The 13,495-nt window shown below is 32.8% G+C and overlaps 1 long non-coding RNA gene across 1 annotated transcript; it reads right to left on the reverse strand.

The window, feature by feature from the left end:
- Positions 1–4,970: 4,970 nt before the first annotated feature.
- On the reverse strand, positions 4,971–7,589 carry LOC120146062. Its single transcript, XR_005518181.1, has 3 exons — positions 7,482–7,589; positions 6,793–7,042; positions 4,971–5,650 (listed from the first exon to the last, which is right to left on the reverse strand). It is a non-coding gene; the product is annotated as an uncharacterized LOC120146062 (long non-coding RNA).
- Positions 7,590–13,495: the final 5,906 nt, after the last annotated feature.

Here is a 13,495-nt window from a genome sequence, read left to right on the forward strand (position 1 = left end):
TGTTTAACTATGTCATGGAGGATGATTGGTTTGGTGAGATGATGGAGGAGTTGGTTAAATTATGTAAAGTAGAGAAGAAAAAACCAATCTCCAGTGTGTTAAAAGAGGTGAAGGAAGCGGTAAAGAGATGGTCTATGAAGGGCTACCTAGAGCTTCCCGGAAAAATTAGTAGGTTGGAGAAAGAAATTGAGGACATGGAATTAGATATGCAACAAGGCCTTCCCATGGTGTTTATGAAGCAATTAGTGGAAGCAAAAAAAGAACTATGGGACCTTTATAAGAAAGAAGAATCGATTTGGTTACAAAAGTCAAGACTGAAGTGAAGTTTGGAATGAGACAAGAACACAAGATTCTTTCATCAATGTGTTAGAGGTAGAGGAAGGAGGAAATGTATTAAGTCCCTCAAAGTGGACAATGAATTCACTTCTGATCCTAGTTTAATTAAAGCTTCGGTGTTGGAGTTTTTTAAAGGACTGTTTAACCAAAAAAATACATTGAAGGTTGAGGAATTGGATTTGGAGTTCTTAAAACTTTTGAAAGTGCAAAGTATGGCCCTTGAGAAGCCATTTACTGAAGAGGAAATTTGGGAAGCAATTGCTAATTCGGATAGCAACAAAGCACCTAGACTTGATGGACTGAATTTAAGTTTTTTTAAGAAATTCTGGCCAAGTTTGAAAGAAGTTATGTTGTTGTTTTTTAAGGAGTTTTATGAGGAGAAGGAATAAGACAGAGAGGTGAATCATTCTTTCATTTCTCTTATACCTAATAGGGTTAATCCGGAGGGGCTAGAAGATTTTAGGCCAATTAGCCTCGTTGGAGGATTTTATAAAATTCTTTCAAATGTCTTAGCTAGAAGGTTGAGCTTGTGCATTAATGAAGTTATAAGTCCGTCACAATTTGCATTTATACCGGGGGGACATATTATGGATTATTCGTTTATTGCAAATGAAGGTATTGATTTTTGGAAGATTGAAGGGGGTAGTTTTTAAGGTGGACTTTAAGAGAGCTTATGATTTGGTGGATTGGGTGATTTTGCAGAAAATAATGACTAAAATGGGATTTGGAGATAAATGGTGTTCTTGGATTTATCAATATGTGTCAACTGCTTCCATTTCGGTTTTAGTGAACGGGACACCTACGGAGAAAATTCACACTTCAAGAGGATTAAGACAGGCTTGTTCGTTATCTCCTATGTTGTTTAATTTGGGAGGTGAGTTATTGCACTTGTTGTCGGTTAAAGCAGTGGAAAAGGGGTTGTTTTCGGGTTTCGAGCTAGGTACTCATGAACGTTTCTTCATGTTATCACATTTGTAATTTGCGGGTGATCTTATAATTTTAAGCAAGACAACTATTTGTGATTTGCTGAATGTTAGAAGGGTACTATTAATTTTTGAATTGTTGGTGGGATTGAAGTTAAATCTAGGTAAGAGCATAATATTTGGAATTAATGTTGAGGAGGAGGTGTTAGCTTCTTGGGCTAAGGAAATTGGTTGTTCAAAGGGATCTTTTCCATCGGAGTACTTAGGTTTACCGATGGGGGCCAAGAGGAACTCGTTTGCCTTGTGGGAGCCGGTTGTACAAAAATTCTATAACAATTTGGCTGGATGTAAGGCTAAGTCTCTATCGTTGGCTGCAATGGCAGTTTTGGTGAAATATGTGTTGTGCTCTCTTCCCATTTACTTCCTTTCTATTTTTCAGATCCCAATCAGTGTGTTCAACAAATTAAACTCTATCATGACATCTTTTCTATGGGGGTTCGACAGAAAAAAGGAACATTCATTGGGTGAATTGGAAGATGGTGTGTAAGCCAAAGAGGTTGGGGGTTTAGGGATCCCAAATTTGTTTCTCTTGAACAGGGCTCTTCTGGGGAAATGGGTATGGAAATTTCCTTCAGAAAAGAGTTCTTGGTGGAAAAAAGTTGTGTTGTGTGTACAACTTGGATCCAAATTCTATGATGATTGGGAATACTTGGATAGCACGTGTTTCTTGGATTTGGATAGGATTCGTTAAGAACTTTTCTAGTGATGAATTTGGGGATTATCTTAGGAAAAATATGTGTTTGAGAGCTGGAAATGGAGAATCAGTGGAGTTTTGGCATGATGTATGGCTAGGTCTGGTTCCTCTTAAAGATCGGTTTCCATGGCTTTTTGCTCTTTCGAACAATAAAGGGGGTAAGGTTGCAGAGTTCAGGCTGAATAATGCTTCGGAATGGGTTTGGGATATTCAAGTGAGAAGGAACTTGGTGGATTGGGAGGTTGAGCAGTGGTTGCAGCTTATTTCCTTGTTGAATAGTACCACTTTGTCATTATTAGAGGAAGATTGTTGGATATGTTTAGGGAATGGAGAGGGTTGCTTTTCAGCTAAATCATGCATCAAGAATTTTTTTGATCGGGATGGTAATGACGGGAAGGATGGTACTTGGGAAAGACATGTATGAGCAGGGGTAGCACCACCCCGAGTGAAAACTTTTGTTTGGCAAGTTGCACATCAGAGAGTGGCGGTTAAGGAGGAACTGTTGAAGAGAGTGCTGGGATTGGTGACCCTTTATGCCCAATGTATGGGAAGTGTGAGGAGTCGGTTTCACATCTGTTTTTGCACTGTGAGGTGGTATGGGATTTGTGGTCTAGATTCTTGAATTATTGTAATGTTTCTTTTGTGGTTCCTAATAATTTGATTGATTTTATAATTTTGTGGGATGACTTAGTTCCGAGCTCCACTATTTGGAAATTCATTCCAAGGATGGTGTTGTGGTCGGTTTGGAAGTGCAGGAATGATATAATTTTCTAGAAATGGAAGGTGGATATTGCGTTGTTGTTCTTTCTTGCTCGATTTAAAACTGCTTCTTGGTTTGGAGCTAGATTTAAGGATGTTCATATTCCTTTCGACTCCTTACTGGGGATATAAAATTAGCAGATTTAGCAGGAAGAAAGAAAAAGGGGTGTTCTCCTTCATCGAGGTGGGTACCTCCTCCGGAAGGGTTCATAAAACTTAATGTAGATGGTGTGATGGCTAAGGGATGGGATAAAGGAGGAATATGTGGACTGATTACGGATGGCAGAGGTATGCTGCTTGGTTCGTTTTCAGAGAAGGTTGGGGGAGGTCCTCCTATACTTGCAGAGCTATTGGCGATCAAAAGAGGGTTGATTCTTATTGAAGAAGCAAGATCTATTCCAATTCAGAGGATTATCCTGGAATCGGATTCTACTAGTGCTTTGAAGTGGATTAAAAATCTGGATTTATGTACCCCTTTATTTCAGTTCTTGGTGAGATATAGCTACTCGTGTGGAAGGACAGGGTATTATTACAAGGCATATTCTGAGAGCTGCTAATTGGGAAGCGGATGAGTTAGCTAAAGCTGGTATAGGTTGACTAATAGGTTATGTGTTGCGGTTCTTAAGGTGTTGTGTTATGTTTGTATTTCAGAAGGGTGTTTTGGTTTAAGTGTTATGTAATCAGTGTTATGTATTAAGTATTATGTTGTAAGCAGTTAGTGGTTAGAGATTGGATGTGTATTATTGTTCAAATTAATAAAATTCAGAGGCACTCTTTTCCTCCTTCCTATGTCCTTCATGTTACTAATGTAACATCACCCCAATGGAAACTTTTGTTTGGCAAGTTGCACATCAGAGAGTGGCGGTTAAGGAGGAACTGTTGAAGAGAAGAGTGGCTGGGATTGGTGACCCTTTATGCCCGATGTGTGGGAAGTGTGAGGAGTCGGTTTCACATCTGTTTTTGCACTGTGAGGTGGTATGGGATTTGTGGTCTAGATTCTTGAATTACTGGAATGTTTCTTTTGTGGTTCTTAAGAATTTGATTGATTTTATAATTTTGTGGGATGACTTAGTTTCGAGCTCCACTATTTGGATTCATTCCAAGGGCGGTGTTGTGGTCGGTTTGGAAGTACATGAATGAGATAATTTTCTAGAAAGGGAAGGTGGATATTGCGTTGTTGTTCTTTCTTGCTCGATTTAGAACTGCTTCTTGGTTTGGAGCTAGATTTAAGGATGTTCATATTCCTTTCGACTCCTTAGTGGGGGATATAAAATTAGCAGATTTAGCAAAAATAAAGAAAAAGGGGTGTTCTCCTTCATCTAGGTGGGTACCTCCTCCGGAAGGGTTCATAAAACTTAATGTAGATGGTGTGATGGCTAAGGGATGGGATAAAGGAGGAATAGGTGGACTGATTAGGGATGGCAGAGTTATGCTGCTTGGTTCGTTTTTAGAGAAGGTTGGGGGCGGTCCTCCTATACTTACAGAGCTGTTGGCGATCAAAAGAGGGTTGATTCTTATTGAAGAAGCATGATCTATTCCAAGTTAGAGGATTATCCTGGAATCGAATTCTACTAGTGCTTTGAAGTGGATTAAAAATCCGGATTTATGTACCTATTTGTTTCAGTCCTTGGTGTGAGATATAGCTACTCGTGTGGAAGGACAGGGTATTATTACAAGGCATATTCTGAGAGCTGCTAATTGGGAAGCGGATGACTTAGCTAAAGCTGGTATAAGTTGACTAATAGGTTATGTGTTGTGGTTCTTAAGGTGATGTGTTCTGTTTGTATTTTAGAAGGGTGTTTTGGTTTAAGTGTTATGTAATCAGTGTTATGTATTAAGTGTTATGTTGTAAACAGTTAGTGGTTAGGTACTGGATGTGTATTATTGTTCAGATTAATAAAATTCAGAGGCACTCTTTTCCTCCTTCCCATGTCCTTCATGTTACTAATGTAACATTTAGGGTATGAATGGGTTTTAATGAGGCCTAATCTTCTATAAAAAAAAGTTCTCAGTATTACTGTGGTCTCACAAATCTATCTAAATAAAAGTGGTATATGAACCATAGATGTTGACTTTTAGAATGTTCTACATTAAGAAAAGAGCAAATTAGGTGACTGAAAACAAGATAATTTATATGGATATCCTTCACAACAGTTCGACAATGTAGAATCCAACATCATCCAACTAAGGCCCCATAATGTAATACTGTTCTAAACATAACCAAAACTGAAGCTTATAAAACTTTAATTCAATCGATGTAACATTTCTAGTTTTAACTAAGCAAGTCCATTCAAGTAGTGTATGGTATGCAAATAAAAACGATTGCATAAATCACCTCCTGAATGTCTGATGAGAATAGCATAGGTGATTTCTTATAAGCTCCATCCTTCATCCTTGATTTCATGAGACCTAAGTGAAAGAGGCTATCAAACTTGATCCCTTGGAAATTGTCAAATAGAAGCTTGCACAAAGATGTGAAGTTTTCAGAAATTATAACTTCAAAGAAAACACGCTAACACTTCTCAGTGGTGGTTTGAGGTTTTGACTCCTTTAAGGACATGTTACATATAACAGCCTCCAGCTCCTCAGAATCATGTAGAAAGTTAATATTCCAATACATCAGAAAGAAAATTGAAAAGAGAAGGATTAGTGCAAGGCATGATAGACCACATTGAATTTAGATAAAAACATAAAACTTAAATGTCACATTACAACCATTTTCTCGAAATAAAAGTGCATCTTGAATGCAACGCTGTATACCACCTTCATCACCACTTAATAACTGATGCATGTGCTCCAATACAACATTTCTCCACTTCCTTTGTAGACGATAATTTTTCACTTAAAAAACACAATGATCAATCCCAGGAAGAGTGACCTGCTCACAGTAAGTATAATCCATTAGCATGTGAAGATGTACTTTGTGGTCTCAAAAGCCAAACATCTTTCTTCAAAAGAACAAAAAAGACAAGAACTTATCAGTGTAAAAAGAATATTGGGTATACACGAAAAAAAGAGAACTGATAAAATGCTTATGTTTGGATAACATAGGGCCAAATTATAAATCTTGCTGTATATAATTCAGAATCTTTACACTTTTATCATCCATACATTACAGAGAAGGGTGGCATACACTATCATAGATTGCTTCTCTAATTTCAGAAGCTTCTACTTCCTTAGTTACCTAAAGATTACTAATAGTCATAAAGTAAGAATTTATTTATGGGGTTTATATGTAATGCCGAAAAGATTTTCTTTATTAAAGATACAGGATACTTAAGGAATAGAAAAACGAAACTTGTCAAAAACAACTATCACTTTCAATTATCATTGTAAGACAGGATAACAGGATTAAAATTCTCAAAAACATTAGCCCTTATTCCTCTTAAAGACATGAGAGAAATAAGCTGATGTTACCATAAGAGAAAATTTTAACATTTTCACATCTCACTCCCTTTCAACACACATCTTGATGAAGCCTTAGAGAACTATGTTGGAGGGCTAAGGCCAACTTTTAAGAATATTTGCTGAATATGCTTTCACTTGCAAACAATTTCTAGTCTCATGGAAGAAGAAATTACATTTAAAAAAGAATCACCTTCTTTCAACCAACAAAGCCACCCAAATACTACATGAGTTCCAAAATACCATCAACAAGAAACAACTACTCATTGTAGATTTCTAGGCATTACAAGCTTGCATACTATGCACAATAGTAATAAACCTAATACAATAGCTTGAACTTTTCTTTGAAGTACCCAACAACCCAGTCAAATCTTCATCATAACCATAGGATAGTCTCCAATCAGATCTTTCCATCTCTTTGCAAACAATTTTTTTTATCAACAGCCTAAATTTACAATAAGTAAGCTCTTGGGAAAAATTATCTTTAAACATGTCCTGGTGAAAAGTACCTTAATCATAACATGCCCATCTCAACATTAAACATTACAACAACAAAAGAAATTTAACAGATACAACTGCAAGCATACATATTCAGACACATTTATCAAAATCTACCTGGTCAGTTGATGCATTACCGCCATCTTGCACTCTGATCTTTGAACTCAAACTTAACTGTTTGCGCCTCTCATATGTTCAAAAACTCTCACTTGCTCCAGAACTTCCATCACCAGAATCATTCATACATTCATATCCACACCCATTACCCACTGGTTCACTCCTTAAGCATTTAATCTCCTTCCCACACTCTGTTTATTGACCATTGCTTGCCCCCTCCTCAAGACCTATTTTTACCATTCACAAAACCCTAGTTTCCAAACCATTTCACCACAGAGTTAGGGTTTCATTGTAATAAACCAGCGTCATCTTCCGAATTCACAAAACCATCAAATAAAAACTTTAAAATCATCAAATTCAATGAAAATAATCGGTATGAAACTAAGAAATCAAATAAAAAAGAAAAAGAAAATTGAACAGCAAATAAACCTTCCTCTGCTCTCTAATTCCAGTAAAAACGATGAAAACAAAGAGAGAGAAAATACAAACTAAGCAAAGTAATTTAATAGAACTTCACGCTTCACTATTTAAACTATTTAAAGTTCAAGAATTAGAAATTCCAATAGTTAAACAAGTACGTTTTCTGTCTCTGTCTCTCTTTTTCCCTACCTGCATTTCTCCAGAACCAAACAGCAAATAACATAAAGAAAACTGATAATGAAAATGAAAGAAGAACAAAGTAGGTATACCTGAGTTGAAAAATTGAGAGCATAAATTGCAATATGAAACCCTAAAAAGATTTGAGAGAATGTGGTCAGGGTTATTTTTCTCGGAAACTTTAATCTTTACTCTGCAACTTCTCGTCTTATCCCATTTCTTTAGTTTACTGTTTTAATTTTTCAGTTTGTTTAGTTGGATCCGACCGGACGATTCCGGTTGATAGTGTGTTGACACCGACAGATGCCGGTTGTTTAAGGCAAATAAAGTGCTCAATTCAAAAGTCAAAGTTCAAGTCAATCTACTGTTAGAATCTCAAACGTATATTTCTGACCAATCAGGAAAAACACATTTACTTCAAATTACCACATTCTCCAAGTCATTTTATGGGAATAATATTTATTTATTAATTATATTATATAAATAATATTTAAAATATGTTTAATATAAAATAAGTTCTCAAATTATAATTTTTCTCATTTAGTGTCTAAACTATTTTTTATCAGTCCAAATGGCTAATGTTTCCAACATTATATTTTAGGTGTTTGGATCGTTATTGTTGTTGAATTATGTCGTTAAATGATGTATCTTTATAAAATTTAAAAAAAATTAAAAAAAATTCAAAATTATTTGAGCATAAATCATGTCACTTAACGACAAAATTAAAAATTTGATAGACCAAAACACCTAAAAGTGTAACATTGAAAACATTAAGCATCTGGATTGACCGAAAAAATTTAAATACCTAAATAAAAATTGATATAATTTGGATATTTATTTTTATATTAAGCCTTTAAAATAATACTCCTTAATAAATAGTTATGTGGAATATAATTTGGATAGAGTTTTAGAAATTTACATGGTAAGGAAAAAAAGAAAGATGATGAAAATAAAGGTTAAAAATATTTTAAAAAATTATAAATTTTATTTAAAAAAAAAGATATGTGTCGTGCATGAGTACATGTATTTTCTTTAATCATTTAATCAGTGTATATTTAAAAGATTGCCATAGCGACATGAATTTAATTAAGTTCATAACTTTGACGATCTAAAATCTAACAAGTTTTATCATAAGATTCTAAAATCTTACATTAATTAGATATGGATTTCTTTTCAAATGTTTAAATATAATTTTTTTAAATGTACACTAATGAAGTGATTAAAACCAAGGTTTATAGGTATGTGTTACCACCGTCGTCCAAATCGACTCTTGGCCTTCCAATTACGTGTCTTCAACACTTAGAGCAAGTGATTTTTTTTATATAAAATTTGTAATTTTTGTACACTTTTGACCTTTTTTTTTCTTTTATTTTGGTCTTAAATAGCGCAAACGCTATAAAATTTGACTTAATATGTTATCATGTCAGCAATGATGGACCTTCACTAAGACATCTTTAACTAAGCACACCTTCGTCCTACGTGATAAAAAAAATTATATTACCCTAAATAATTTTTAAATACTATTTACGTAAATATAAAAATTATATTATTCATATAAAAATTTTCTTTATACAACTCTTTCTTTTTTTTTTATTATAATGATACAATTGTAAATATGAATACATCCTAAGTTTACACATAATTTATATAATATAAAATTTTAACATAAATGTTTAAAAATTTATAATTTTAAATTTTGACAATTCTATTAAAATTTCATTACCTACTACTGTTATTTTATCATTAAATTCATTTTTATTTTAAAAAATTATTAAGAACAAATCCAACGTAAAATATAAAATGTACTGATGAATATTATTCTATTTATGAACAAAAATAATTAGAATAAAATATATAAATAAATCTTTGATTACTTGAGTTGTTTGATTATAAAAAGTTATAAACAAAATTTTGATTATAAGATATTTTTAATCGTTCTAGACTTAACATATGTAATTAATATAATCAATAGATACACGGTGAATTCGAGAAAATAACAATGAAAAGTTATCCAATGAATTTTTTTATACCACCAAGGTACTTCTGATGTACGTTTACAATTTCGAATAACCATAAAGAGAGTTATTAGATACATTGATTCTAATTTTACAAGAGATTCTGAGAAGAGAATATTTCTAATTGGAGGTTGTGCCATTAGCTGAAATGCTACCTTATAAATTATGGTTGCTTTGTCGACTACTGAAATTGAGTGCATGACAATTACTGAAGTCTGTAAAAAAGTAATTTAGTTAAAGTGACTCTTTAGTGAATTAAGTGAAAATCTTCAAATCAATACAATGTCATGTGATAGTCAAAGTGTCATCTTTCTCACAAAAGATCAAATATTTTATATGAGGACAAAATACATTGATCAAATATTTTATATGAGGACAAAATACATTGATATTTGATATCACGTGATATTATTGTTCAAGGTTATATTGTTGTGAGAAAAAATAGCGTTCATGATAATCTTACATATATGTTAACTAATTCACTTCTTACAACCAAGTTTGAGTATTGTTTGGGCTTGTTTGAAGTTCATTGTTGAAGAATATGTTTTTTAGAGGTTTCATAGAAGAAATTGAAAATATGTTCTTATGGTGATGAATTTGTTTGTCGAGGTAAAGAATTGGTTTGTTATTGAGTATGCGTGTTTCATCGAATTTGAGATTATCTCAAATCTTTCGTATTGTCAAAATTCGTGTCAAAGTAAAAATTGATAGAAGTTTAACTCAAATTTGATGTGAAATAAATTAATTTAGAAAAAAATGAGGAAACTAAGAAACCTAATTTAATTAGAAGTAAGAAGTTGTTCTAACTTTGAAAATATCATTCTCCATTTATCTATCAACAATCAACAATTGCGAAGTGATTTATTAGAGAGCATAAGTCATCAACATGACTCTTGATAAGACACTTGATAAATTCAAGAGATTTATCCTGACTAAATCTACTAACTGATGACTACATTTGTACAACCTTTTGACCAATATATACCAATAATGATTCTAGATCTGACCCAAGCATGCATAGAGAGTTACTTCAAGGTCAATATATAAACCTCAATAACATAAAAAAATGGAACTTCGACTACTTTATCCTTAATTACAAAGTTCTTTTCCCTCAATACACCTCAACCAATATCTTCATACATTCCTCGATCACCGACTATAGCTTTTTGTCCAAATCAAAATAGGTGAATCACCATTAGTCAACTTAATCATAGTTATCTCATTAATAATTGATGTGGTGAGTGTAAAGCACGCCTCATATTCAAAGAACCATGATAAGTCCCCTAGAGTCATTCCAGGTTAATCAGTCTAACATGTTATCTTCGTCTCAAAACACATTTGATGTATTTGGTTCTTCTTACCAACAACAATATAATGCGTACGACTTACCATATTAAGGATAGTATCAAGCTTACTATGTCACCTACAATCGATCCAGTCACTATTTCCCCAAAAGAATTATTACCGGTATATATACACTTATGACCAAAACCTTCTCTAAATCAAAAACTTGCAAGTCAAACTAAGAAACCTACAAGTAGAGTTTCAAGCTTCCCAAGATGTACAACTACATCTACAGCAACAAAATCAATAACAATAGTGACAAGTTGTAAAAGTCCTCAAAAATAATTCATACTGTAAATTAATTTTTTAGTAATCTAAGCAAGGTTGAATCTACAAAGAATGATGCTAGATTAATTTTATAAAAATAAGCAAAAGAAAATAGATAAGATGGGAGAATTTTTATATTACAAATTAAATTAACAAATTTAATTAAAAGAAAGTAATTAAAAATAAAGTGAAATTTAATTATGAGAGAATATCTAGTTAAGATAATTTGTAGAATATAATTCATGATTTAATCATATATTTTAGTTTAAGATTATCTAAACTCTTTTTGAATATGTTGGTTATAGTTACTTGAGATGTGTTAATAATCTAATCTTTTTTTATTTATTGTGAACCAAAAAGACGCTTGAGTGATTAATTCTCTTGTTAATTATATAATATCACATATACACTTTTAGGATATAATCTATTCAACTACTTTAAGAATTAAAGACACATAACCCTTAGTTAACTATCTCATACCAGCGCAGATGATTCAAACTAAATCTTATTTATACTAAAACCTACCCACAATTATGGATGAGAAGATTTCAATTTGCAATATAAAGATTTAATAAATTGTAGAGTGGTTAGTTAATGCAATTCACAAATCAATATGTTAGAGTTTGACTCGAATTTAAAGTAGTACAAATTAATTAATATTTAAATCTAGAAAAGTAAGAACCCTATTTTCATTAAAAGTAGAGAACTTTATTAAAGTATATTTCTACTCTATTTAACTTTCGTTTGTAATCAAGTATTTATCCCTATAAATAGATACTAAGGGTAAAGGGTTTGATATCAAATTTTTCTTTCACCAAAATCCTCTTGAATTTTTTCCTTCATATTAGTGAAATTATTCTCTTCTACCAATGGTTTTTCTCTTTTGGGGTTTTCCACATAAATCTTGGTGTTCTTTGTCTTTTTCTCTTTTTCGATCATGTTTATGTGTTTGCCGATAATCGTTTCGATATTATAACAAATTGGTATTAGAGCTTCGAGATCAAGATTATGGTAATAACAAAGTATGATATTCTGCTATTGGATCTAAACACCAGGTTCTCACTAGGTAGGTGAAGATTCTGGATGTTCTTGCACAGTTAGATCCCGACGATACAATAGAAGAATTTTATAGAAGTTGGTAACACAATGGGCGAATAAGGAAAATCGTAAGAATTGTAAAGCCCTTTATTAGGTTTGTTTATATTTATAAAATCAAATGTTGTAGGATGTGTTGAAATAAAAAAATACTACTTCTTTTTGGGCGAAATTGGAGGAACTATGCACGAAAAAATAGTTGACCAACAAGTTACACTTAAAGTAGTGTCTTTATTCGCTCAAATTGGCAGAACGTTTAACTCTTTAAGAGAACATGAATGCATTCAAGGAAAATGTATCTAATCTAGAGACTTTAGAAGTGAAATATGACCAAGAAGACTTAGAATTGATCTTCTTATGTTTGTTACCTCATTTTGACTCATTTTTCAGAGACACAATCTTAGTCAGGAAACACTCACTCTTGAAGAGGTGTACACTAAATGCACTCGTTCGACAATATGAAATATCTTGTATCTGGTTTCGAGCCCCAGGTAAAAGGTCTCATGGTTCATGGATCAACCAGTATAGACCGTGGAAGAAAAGGCGATTATTCTTCTAGTACTAAAGAAATGGGAAGATCAAAACCTTCCAACCAAGGTAAAACTTGTCAGTTTTGTAAAAAAAAAAGTCATCTTAAATCGGAGTATTAAAAGTTATAGAATAAAATCAAAAGAGAAGTTGAAGAGTAAAACTGTAAAAAAATCCGGTAAGGTCAATGTAGTAGATGAGTGCGATGATGGAGAAATCCTAGTTGCGGCTAATGACAACTCTATAACAAGTGATGAGTGGATACTTAACTCTGGTAGTAGTTTTCATATGAGTCTGGTTTGTGACGTATAAAGTTGTAACTACAAGTGATATATTTTTGGGAAATAATGTCTCTTGTAAAGTCACAAGTATTGGAAAAATCAATATTAATATGTTTGATTTGGATTATTCGTACACTTGGTAATGTGAGACATGTTCCAGATTTGAGTAAAAATCTAATTTCGTTAGGTACCCTAGATTCAAAAGAGTACAAATTCTCCAGTTATGGTAGAGCTATGAGAATTTTCATAGACTCACTTATTGTGATGAAAGGATAGAGAAAGTCTGACAAGTTTTATATTCTTCAAGGTTCAACAGTTTTATATATTGCAGCTGATGCTTCCTCCCCCGTGTCAAATAACGATGTTACTGGTAAAAACATCTCGACTAAATTAAGAAAAAAAAATTGTTGAACAAGATAAATGTGAGCATAATGGTTATGTGAAATAGAAAAGAGTTTAATTTCATGGACATAACGAATTTGAAGACAAAATTATGATTTATGATCAGGGTTTATGTTTTGGATGATATTTCTTGTGGTGTTACATTTGTGAGCAAAGTTGGCACTTATGATAACC

The sequence above is a fragment of the Hibiscus syriacus genome, unplaced genomic scaffold (genome assembly GCF_006381635.1).
Source record: "Hibiscus syriacus cultivar Baekdansim isolate YM2019G1 unplaced genomic scaffold, ASM638163v2 tig00002511_pilon, whole genome shotgun sequence".
Lineage (NCBI taxonomy): Eukaryota > Viridiplantae > Streptophyta > Magnoliopsida > Malvales > Malvaceae > Hibiscus > Hibiscus syriacus.